Below are 12,435 nucleotides of genomic sequence, written 5' to 3'. Positions count from 1 at the left end.
CGAAAAAGGGACAATTACACATCATTTAAGACTTAAGCAATTAGAGGCCATTTCTGGAAATAGCCCCGTTCGACTTAAAGTTGTCTTCTCGCACACAGAGCTGAGGGGCAGCGACTGATGGTTCCTGGTGCTGGTGTCAGTCCAAATTAGTGGGGGAGGTCTGGGCAGAGCACACTACTGTGTTTCTGTAGAGTCCAAGTGCGGGGTTAATCAGGGTCAGGGCATGTGCAGCTACAGATTGCCAGAGAGGAGATTAGGGTAAAACAGAATCGAGCGGCGCTCCAATTATGCCTGGATAAACATCAGTGCTGCTGCTACATGTGTGCACACGTTTTGGGTAAAAAAAAAAAAAAAAAATGGCCTTCCCAAACAGGGTTTTGAGAGTTGATGAAAAGCTAGTTAAATCACTCTTAAAAATAAAGATTCTTTATTGCTTTTTCATTTACGATTTTTGATTCCCCAATAAGTTTTTAACAGCGTAAGAAAAAAAAAAAGGTTCTTTTAAGAGCCAATCACTAAGAAGTGTATAAAACTGAAATAATATATCTTAACAAATTGCAATGATCAAATCAAAGGCTCTGATTTAATTAAAGACGTATACAGTCTGTTGATCATTTACACACATACAGCTTATGATACTGTGTTTTCAGAGTGGATCGGTTTACTTGCTTCTCACAAACTCAGTCAGTGCAGGTGCTGCTTGGGAACACAATGCGTGCTATTTTTGATTTATTTATATTTACATTTGCATTATTTTCTATATTTTTGGGGACATAAGTGTATAGCATTTCACCAGTGTTTCACCAAAATAGAAGCTTGAGTATTTGAACTTTTGAAATTGAAGAATTTAGGAAAAATATTTGTATTGTAACATGTTAGTTGGTTCTTGTGAAAAGTGTCTACTCCCTTAAAAGTAACCTTTAACACATTTTCATATGGAATAAAATGTCATATCGCAGTTAACTGTGAGCGTCATTAAATGATTAATAAAAATTGTCTGGGGTGCTTCAAATAAATATTTTACATCTGTGGGATTCAGCTGGCAAAACTGTTTGGGAATCCCTGATCTAAACAGTTAGAAAAGAACCATATTCTGAAGTTGGCCTGCGATATCAGGGAGGATTTTAGTGAATTGTGTGTGATTTTATTGTTTTGCAGAGTCATGACTTTAAAAGCCTGAGATTACAGTTTGAACGCTGGGTTTGGAAATGAGAGAAACATTTACTTTACAGCATGAGTAATACATTATGAATCATTTCAGGGATTAACCGAGGAAATCCTAAGATTTGTGACAAAGCTCCCATCTCAACTTTAGAGCAACGATAGACTTTTCATGCAATGACATGAACCAGAGAGCACCACGTTTACAAGCCGCAAATCTGAAGTGAGGTCACTGTAAACCAGCAGAGAATGACAACCTGGTGCTCAGTCTCCACCTAAAATACTGCGTCTTCAAAGGTGGTCGCCCAGGCCACCTGAAACACCACACTCTCCGCCTCCCCGCAGGGCAGCTGCCGTCTCTGCAGAGACTTAACTGCGTGTCAGCTTGGCAGCTGGAGAGAAGAACCAGATGAGCCCCAGCCTCTGGCCCTCAGCTGTAGGTTTGCATGAGTGCTGGAGGGCAATCACCGCAGGCGCCCAGTGTCACAGAGCACTATGGGTGCAATCCGTCACCGGCGCCGGGAGTGGACCACACCACAAACACCACCACTGACATACACTCTGAGCAGGGTTTACATTATACTGAGCAGTTTTTTACTCCACGCCTTGTGAAACAAGTACACTTTAGCATACTTTTAAATAGTGTACTTGTGAAAATTATGTACTTTAAATGAATTTACTGAACAAAATGTTTTCAGATGCTTAATTCCATCTTATTTGCAATGAATATTTTAGTTTATATCAAATGCAGTTAGTTGAACTTAAGAGTGATTTGTTTTTAGCACACTTTAAACTTCAGTACATCTTTATATGTCATTTCATAATTGTGTAAAATAACATTGGAATATTTTCAGAATAAGGGTCTCACATAACTACGACTTTGTTGTGGTATTTTTTACTTTATTCTCAAAATAAAGTTTAATCTCACATAAGACTTTACTCTTGTGTTGCTAAAAAATTTTTTTGTAATTTTGAATTTATTCTCAAAATATTATACATCTAATCTTGTATAAGACTTTATTCTTGTATTGTTATGATTTGCATAATTTTCGTAATTTTCTCATAATTTTGACAATAAAATTCTCAAAATATAATGAGTTTGATGTCACAGTTCTGCCACTATTCTCAATATATATATATAAATTTAATATCAAATAATTTGAATCAAGTACTTTACATGTGCTTTAGTATGTTAGTCAATACTTATATTGTTATGATTCGCATAATTTATATATTAGTAGCGGTTTCAGATTTTTTACAATTATTATTTTAGCTTGTTTAACCTTTATTTTAAGTATCAGCACTTTTCCTCAGAACCTAAGATGTCAAAGGAGTTTTTAAACAACAATTGTGTTATTATAAAAAAGAAGCAACAGTGGCTACAGGAGCAAAATCAACACATTTTATGCAAAACGTCCATCAGCCAGCATAACAAAGAGGCTAAATTTAGCCCATGGATCATATTAACCTCTCTCACCCTGGATCCCTGTGAGATTTACCACCAAACCAGGCCATGATTACAGCTTACATGATGGATCTGATTGTAGCAGGAAAGGGGATTACGGTGAGGCGCTGGCCATTACTCTGTGACTGAGGAAGAGAGAAGGTGTGGAAGTAGTCAAGAGGTGACAATGAGATTCATTTTTAGCTTGGCTGCAGGAACGCATGTCATTAAAAACCAAACAAACATTTTGTCATGCTGTGAAATGGGTGGCTTTTGTAGTTCAATTTTAAAGTATTTCAGTGAATTTGTAGCTTTTTGTGGAGTTTTAAACTTTCCATGAAACGTGTAATAAATTGCCTTGTTTTTAAATTTTTAAGCTAAAACTAATGAGTGAACATTAATTTTAATCAAATAAACTTTCTGAAACAATAAGGATGCCATTCATTTTCATTAAAAAAAAAAATATATATATATATGATTGCAACAGGTTTGCTGCAAAATTTTGGGGACAAAAACAATTGTAATAATAAATTGTTTAATGTATTTGAAAGAAATCAGATTTTTTTTTTTTTTTTTTTTTTTTTGAGGATCATGTGAGACTGAAGACTGGAGTAATGATGCTGAAAATACAGCTTTGAATCACAGGAATAAATTACATTTTACAATATTTTAAAGGGGTCATATGATGCTGCTAAAAAGAACATTATTTTGTGTATTTGGTGTAATGAAATGTGTTTATACGATTTAAGGTTAAAAAAAGAACACATTATTTTCCACATACAGAAACACATATATTTTTACAAGGCTCATTGGTCTGAAAAGCAAGGTGTGCTCTGATTGGCCAGCTATCCAGTGCATTGTGATTGGCTGAATACCTCAAGCGTGTGACAGAAATGTTATGCCCCTTAACATATTGCGATGCCCTGTCCAGCCGGAGCGACGAGACATAAACCTAAAACCCATTATAAATATATATATTTTAAAAAAATAATTTTACTGGATTTATGTTGGTAAATTTATATTGGTAGAATGACCTGTATAGTACATGGTAACATTTGCACATGTTATAGTACTTAAGATATTGCTATAATCTCTTAATTTTACATAAAAAGTGAAAATCGCATACTGTTGCTCATTTGAATTGTTAATGTGACAACATTTGTACAGCTGCAATGTAATTAATCCCCACTTCTAGTTTGCAACTTTGCATTACTTTTGAATATGTTATGCTGCACATTTAAGTCTGATGACTCAGGAGCACATATGGCTTGAAGACTGTTTGTATATTCCACCATATGATCAGAAAAGCGAAAGCAGATGTGAGCGCAGGACAGCAGGTTGGTCGGTTGAGGCCTTTGACTGCAGTGGGAGAGGAATCGTTTTTCTTACAGAGGATGTTCAAAATGAAATTGACAAACTCAAACAGGTGAGAAGACTTCAAGAAAGATGAACGTGGTTGAGAAAGTTGGCTTTGCTGAAGGCAGACTAGGGAACTTTGTGTGTGTGCGAGCTCAGCTTAAAGGCATTGTCATGTACGCCTTCCAATAACACGCGCCAAGAGCTCTGCGCCAAGAGTTTCGCTCCTAAATCCAACCCCAAATCCTTTCGGGCTTCCCCTCCTCTTTCCATGTGCCTCTATCCCGCTCCATCATCAGTAGGCGTGGCGGTATGCCGGCAACATCACCATTAGCCCCACATCAGTGGGCTGTGGTTGGTTAATGATAGAGCGGGTTGGTCTGAGACGTCGGTCCCTGAGCCAGGCAGCTGCAGTGGAACCGTCCTGGTTCCTATTACACCAGCTGCTCTACAAAACCCAACCGATCCCAGCCAAGCAGAACCCGGTCTGCCTGTTCGCTCCGCAACAGAGAAAACATATTTACCACATGCTCAGTGCACAACTCCCCTGACGACACATGTCCTAATGAAGAAGAATCGTGTTTTTTATGATTTATTTATGCACAGCTAATATGGAAATGCACCCCTGGCATGGTTGAGGAACAAATAGGAAGCACTGCAGGCTGAATGGATAGCTCTGCCCAAAGATAAACGCTATGAGCCATACATTCTCAATCTTACACTTGCGTATTATCCGAAATATATTCATACGTTAGGTAAGTTTGGCGAACAGAGAGATGGGGTAGTCTGGCGAGAAGAGGGTGCAACAACCTTCTCAGGCCAAAATAGGGACTGTAATAAACCAAACAATGTGGAAACAATTACCTCTTGGCAAGAGTGAATTTGGAAACGCTCTGCAGATCTGCAAAACCAACCTACCAGACAGGGTGTGTGTGTGTGTGTGTGTGTGTGTGTGTGTGTGTGTGTGTGTGTGTGTGTGTGTGTGTGTGTGAATGTGTAAACGTTACTGCAAAAAAGATGCAAAAGGTAGGCAGATGAAAGAAGTGTATTTAAATAATACTAATAATAAAAAAAGTTTATTTTCCGCATCAAAAACTCTAGAGAAATTGCACATACTGATTATATGTACAGTAATTAGGCATTTAAATAGATAAATGATAAGTAAATTTAACAATAATTCTACTTTAAAATGTTACTTTCTCATAACTGCAACTTTATTTCTCATAATTGCAGCTTTATCAAAATTGTGACTTCACAGTTCCCAATCGTGGCTTTAGATCTCAAAACATTAATTTTTTTCTAACAATTGGGACTATTTCTTGTAATTTTAGCTATTGTAATTATGACCTTATATCTCAAAATTGACACTTTTTCTCATTGTTGCAACTTTATTTCTAAACAATTGTAACTTCTCATAATTCTGAATTTATCGTAACTGTGACATTTTTTTCTCACATTTGTGACTTTCTCATAACTGCAACTTTATATTTCCTTATTATGACTTTATTTATCCTAATTGCAACTTTATTTCTTGTAATTGTGACTTTATCAAAACTGTGACAGTTCCAAATTGCGACCTTATATCTAAAAACAATGACTTTTTTCTAACAATTGCAACTATTTCTTGTAATTTCAACATCATAATTATGACTTTATATCTTTTTCATTGTTGTAACTTTATTTCTCATAATTCTGACTTAATTGTAATTATGACTTTTTATCTCGTAATTGTGACTTTCTCAAAACTGCAACTTTATATCTCCTTGTCACTTTTTTTTTGCATCTTTGCATTCCCCAATTGTGACTTTATTACTCATAATTGCAGACTTTTCCCACAATTGCAACTTTGCATCTCACAATTGAGACTTAATTTCTGCATCTTTTTCGTCCCTCTGGTGATTTTATATTTACATTTATTCATATAGCCCATTAATATCACCATACACCATATTTTTTAACTTTGAAATGGAAATGGGCTTCAATATGAGAGGAATGGTGCATGCCATAGCTTTTCCCCCAGCATCTCAGTGTGATGATGTTGTTGTTGTTGTTTTTTTAACATTCAATTGAGGAGCCATTAATAAAACTGCCAAATGATAACTTTTCACATTCCCACAGATAGTTGATACTGTGGATTTTATTGTGTTGGCAGTTCCTCGGACGTGTGCATCCCACTTCACTAACGATTAGCTAGAGAGCATTAATCAAGCATGTCTGCCGTATCTGATCTAGGAATCAATGCAGGTTAAACGATTACGGCTGCAATCTGAGCCGACATTTACTCTTAATTCTACCGTTATTGCACAACTGTGTGAAAGTCACTGGCGGTCATTACCCGGTCAACCGCATTAAATTTCTCAACCAGGTTTACCTGTCTGACCAACTCTCATGAAAACGTCACAAACAGGTTCTGCCGGCAACCGCAAGCTATGGAGTTTCAGTTTTATGATGTCATTGTCTCATGATGAAGCTGATTGGCTTTAACATGGTAAGCATATACTATTTTGGACATCTCTCTCTCTTGCTCACACACACTCATCCATATGGATGTGATTTGGGTAATCCTGCAGACTCAGTGAGCAGACAGCTGGCTGAGGGAGGAATGATGGGATAGGCGGTGCTAGAGGATCATAAATCTGGAAGACATGAACATAAGTAAAGTATAGAGAAGACGTTATCCTGGAGCTCACAGGTCATACAGCTTTAGGTAGTTCTGAGGTTTCTCGTCTCAGTATGTGTTTGGCATCTTTTGCTCTAGTGATTAGGTGTGTGAAGTTTGGTTAAAAGTTGAAAAGATGCAACAGAAGCACAAAGAAAATAATCCGAGCCTTGGCAACTTGGCATCTCTTAAATGCTGGATTTTGCATGCATTTGAGTGCCAGAATACTCATCTGACACATCTTATCGTCTGTTGCGATCCATATGTTGTGAACCAAATGAGCACCAGCCGTCCTAGCGGTGAAACGGCACTGCGAGAAGATAAACAGTAAAACATCAGAATACATGTGCGAAGGTTCCGAAAATAAACCACAAATTACAGCTGCCCTGGGGAAACTTATTTAAACCTCATAAAAATAAAGATCACTAATGCATAAAGGTTGCATAAGTATCCCTTTCAGCATTTTGTTTTCTTTCTTTCTCTTTTAGCTTTTATAAAAAACAATGTGGCAACTTTATGAGAGGTTGGAAAGCCAGGTACTGTACGTTGTGCTACCTGCAGTCTGTAGCAAAGCATGCTGGGGGATTATTTCAGATGGTGAAGGATGACAGATCTCACAAAGATAGAATATTTATAAACTTTCTTAGTAAAAGTGATTCAAATCCTTGAACAATTTGCATTTTTACCACAGTAAAAATAACTACACAATAGAATTAAATGTAAGACTGCATAAAAACAATAATATTTAAACAATAATAACATTAAACATTTAAATGGAAATAAAATATATATTGATTTTTGAACATTTACTGTATAGTGTTTTGTATACTGTACATGTATGTGTGTATATATATATATATATATATATATGTATATAACACTATACAGTAAATTTTCAAAAATCATTAATAAAATAATATGTATAATTTATATTTAATTTCAATTTAAATGTTTAATGTTATTATTGAAATATTATTCTTTTGAACTTTCTATTCATCCAAAAATCTTGGGAAAAAATTAACATTGATTATAATCAGAAATGCAGCATATCAGTATATTAGAATGATTTCTGTAGGATCATGTGACACTGAAGACTGGAGTAATATTACATTTTAACAGATATTCACACAGAAAACTTTTTTTTTCTTCTTTTTTGTAATTATGTATTATTTTACAATGTTGCTGTTTTTACTGATTTTTTTGATCAAATAAATTCACCCTTGGTGAGCATAAGAGACTTCTTTCAAATACATTAAAAATCTTACATCCCTTAATTTTTTAACAGTAAATATATACAGAGTTTATGCTATAAATATGCATGAATTCTCATAAGCATATTCATCAAGAATATTTAAATAAATAAACTGCTCGACTGAACCAAAAATTTGTGTGAGTGTGTTTTAATAATTATTAATTTACTTTTGAATTTTACTATGTGATCTGTCTCTTCAGTGAATACAACGTTGCTTGAAGTAGCAGACAATAAGTTTCCAAACATGGAATAAATAACTTGGCATAATGTTGTATTTCAGCACTTCGTGACACACTTGCATCATTTTTAAATCCGCCATTTCACACTCACTTAACTGCCACAATCTGGCCGCAGCTCCAAACGACACTATCTAACAAGTTAGATACAGCCTGTGAATGCAGGTACCAGAACTGCTAGAATTAGACTTACTATATACAGTACACAACTACTAATGTTTTCAAATGTGAATTTCAGCACATGCAGCAGCAAAGTAAGTGTTTCAGAAAGAACTGAAACGATCTGAAAACATGGAAAGCGCAGAAGGGCTGTTGTTCTGTATGTTTGGACCAATGCTTCATCTAGAAATTGCATATATGGTGCACTGCCTTTGAAAGGAGCATCATTGGCTGTGTAGTGCCAGTGTGTAGGTGGTCCTACAGTAGGCACAGCTTTAAAAAGTAGCAGAGCTTCTATATACTTTGCTGGTCACCCCACCCACATGTTTACAAACATACAGCAAACGCCTCGGGTGCTTTCATGGTTTCAGCCACTATGGCTCTGGTTAGACAGCCAGCAGAAATGTAGCATTGTAGTTAGTCTACTCACAATCAATCCTGTAAGTTCACACTTGTACAATTCTATATACTGTAGGAGCAAAAACAGTCATTTGGCTCTGGGAAAATATGCTTTTGCAGGTATCTTAAACTGATTGGTAAGGGTACAAGAAGTTATAATTGCATTTGCTGAATTCCAGTTCTTACAAGCCAGCAGTGTTAGGTAAGTTTAGGCTGTGAAGTTGTGGAAATGGGGAACAAGACAGTCTTGCATGACTATTAAGTGACAAACAGAAACATGGGTGAGTTTCACAGACAGACGATCTGCTGAACAGACGGTCTAAGTCACTTTACCATTGCATGACTCATTCAACCAGCTATCTATCTATAAAAAGTGTAAAAACATCACAGACACTGCATCAGTGGGAGTCTATCCCAGATACTTGTACTTCTAATGGTGCAAAGAGTGATATTAATTAAACAACAGACTTTTGGGACGCTGGACTTTTAATCAGTGTAGATTTGTCCCACCTGAACGCTCATCTTCTCTATATAATGATTGGAAGAGATCCTAAATGCAAGGGAATTCGTGGCCAATATTTGAAACTTCAGTATTCAGTTTCAGTATTTACTTCATAATCTTGCGCCATGCCAATTTTAAAGGGATACTCCACCCCAAAATGAAAATTATGTCATTAATCACTTACCCAGTTGTCGTTCCAAATCTGTAAAAGCTCTGTTCGTCTTCAGAACACAATTTAAGATATTTTGGATGAAAACCAGGAGGCCTGTGACAATGTGGAGTATCCCTTTAATGGTAGTCCTACAGGTAGCTTTTGCAGTAGGAGCAACATTTCAGACAAAATCAATAAATGATCTCATACGAGCATACATTTTGCAGCTGATAAGGCATATCTGTGCTCACTTGACTCTTACGCTTGTTACCGTTGCTCTTACAGAATCAGAAAGGGCGACAGAGATTTGGTAAAGGACTCAGCATTGATGTAAGCCGGGATTTATCACTTTTTCTTTCAGGAAACCTTAGAAAAGCTGTCAAAATACAGGCTTCTGGTTACTGAGTTCTTCCAGGACACATCTAACTTCTCACTATATGGTCACCCGTGAGTCACAACCAGAGCCATGGGCTTATATGTTGCCCACGTGTTGCCTTATATGTTGACATTTCCAAAGTAGCCTATTTTCAAAAAAATACCCACCAGTTTTGAAAGCTGAACACTGAAGCTGTGATGTTTTAGAGCAACGGAGCCGTGGTGCTGTGGAGATGGTTAACATGGTTTATCACAATTTTGGAAATGAAAAAGACTCTGAACTGGCAACCCTGCCCACTCAGTCTCTGGTTATGGGTCTGTATGATTCATTGTGGGAGGACTGGAGGCCAACCTGGCAAGCCCACCGACACCACAGTATAAATACATGTGAATCAGAGGGGTTGCCTTAATTTCACCGTCTTAATCACAACGTGTTTTCCAACATCTTGTGGAACGTATGAGACTGTGAGCGTGTGCGTATCACCATCAACACTTCTGTTTCCCTGCTAATTAAATGGTTCCCCTTGGTTTGAAGCGAGGTGGGGGGGGGGTGTTTTTCTCTGTTTAAGGTTTCCCCAGACTGTGAAAGACACCTAATTTTGACAATTACAACTACCCTGAAAAAACGGCAAAAAACGGAGGGCAAAAATGTGAATGAAATTGAGCTTATTCAGTAATTTAAACCAGACATCCATGCATTCGCTATTTCGGCCCCCAGACCCAGAAAAGCAGGCTTTCTACAGGATACAGGGGAATAAAGGCAAGTATTAACCTTTCTACCACTGAATATTAATCAGCATTTAATAAAAGGAAAACAACCCACTTGCCATTCCAAATATTATCAGTGCGACATTACCTTTATTTTCATTTTGCGAGACGTTTTGCAAAAAAAATCAAGATAAACACTTTCACCTCAGCATTCAATAGTCCAAAAAGAGGGGGGAGTTAGGCTAGGAAAATAAAATCATCAAATAAAACAAACATGGCACTTGCCGAGGAGACCGTATTGGACGCGGCGCTTTCCTCTGGCTCAGACTGCTTTGAGAGAGATGCATTGTAGGTTTTGGATTGACGAGGGCAACCACGTTTCCATGTTCATGAGCTGGCGCTCGCCAGGAAGACTCCCATTAGAAAGGAGTGCGTGTGGTTTCTTGTGAACACGCTTGGGACAGAAACACAAATTCCCTCATTTCTCACTGCAGACGAAAATGTCACTACCAAATGGGAGCAATATGGTCAGTCATAAACCTACCAAAAAAAAAAAAAAAAATATATTATATATATATATATATATATATATATATATATATATATATATATATATATTATGGTAGGTAGAACAAACATGCTTCAAATGAGCTCATAATGTTAAAATAAAATAAAAAAATAAAACAAGATCAAATCACGAAGCTCACAGTTTCCTCCTTATAATAAAAATAATAAATGTTAGGCATAATAATAATAATAAAAACACTATATATCAAATGTCTGCATATGCTACACCTAATGGGGTCCAAAATGGGATCTGAAACATGAGTGAAAATGCATTTTTCTAATCGAAAACAAATTATAGCAGGGTAAAAAATTGTGACTTTCAAAAATAAAATAAAATAAAATAAAATAAAATAAAATAAAATAAAATAAAATAAAATAAAATAAAATAAAATAAATGACGACTCATTAGATGACATTAAAATATTCTATTTATTTTACCCATTTGTCAGCAAGAGGTGTTTCATCATTTAAAATATAACAAAATTTAGTATGATCACTTTTTATTTGATAATAAAAAATTGTATAATTTAAAAGTTTATTTTATAATAAATACAGGTCAGAATAAGTATGTTGTTGACGTGCTGACTTTAACCCATTATCAGCATAACAACTTCAGTTTTCCATTTATCAAAATCCTAAAGCTCTATTTATTTTAAATCCCAGTTTTCAGACTTTTGGATCCCACTGCACATGAATAAGTATATGCAAACACAAGAAATTCAGTCAAACTCTACCAGGTCCTGCGTGTGAATGTGAAATATGCTAAGACTGGGAAGGAGACTGTTTTGAAAGAGCGATAGCATCAGTTGGCACCCAGTGAGAAGCCCACAGCACTGGCCCGTCATCTCAACACAAAGAAGAGGCCAGCAGAACACGAACAGAGAGGGAGGGACGATCAAGAGTGAGACAGAAACACACACAGAGAGAGGGGGAGCAGTTTGCACTTACGTATATTCTTTTAAAGTACATTATTTCCATAATAAGAACTCTGTTTGCTAAGGTGTACTTCTTTTCCACCAAAATAAGTTTTTTTTTTTTTTTTTTTGCAAAAACAATATTAATAATCAGAAAATGCAACTAATTTTGAATCACTTTCTGTGCAATTTAAGTTGCAGGAACCTCTTCCAATCGTATCCACTAGTTTATCGGTTCATTACATCTGTTTATTTTCTTGTTTGTTTCTGCTTGAGGGAGGTGACTGTTTGTTGAGTTTAACCAGCCGAGTCACATCTTTCCCGTCACTCGGTTCTAGTCAACACATGCTAACCTTGCCTTCCTGTGTGAGGAGGCCTTGTACACTTCTGTATTATGGAAAGGAAAGGAAATCTAGGCCCGCTAAACCTCAAATTAGGTCGACAGACGTCAACGACCCTCTGTTAATATTTACAGTGAGCATTAGATTGAATGAACAGTCAGAAATGGGTTTATTAAAAAGTGTTAATTCCAAGCAAACATCAATTATTAGT

Source organism: Cyprinus carpio, chromosome A12 (assembly GCF_018340385.1).
Source record: "Cyprinus carpio isolate SPL01 chromosome A12, ASM1834038v1, whole genome shotgun sequence".
NCBI classification, from domain to species: domain Eukaryota; kingdom Metazoa; phylum Chordata; class Actinopteri; order Cypriniformes; family Cyprinidae; genus Cyprinus; species Cyprinus carpio.
Note: the sequence above shows the minus strand (reverse complement) of the source record.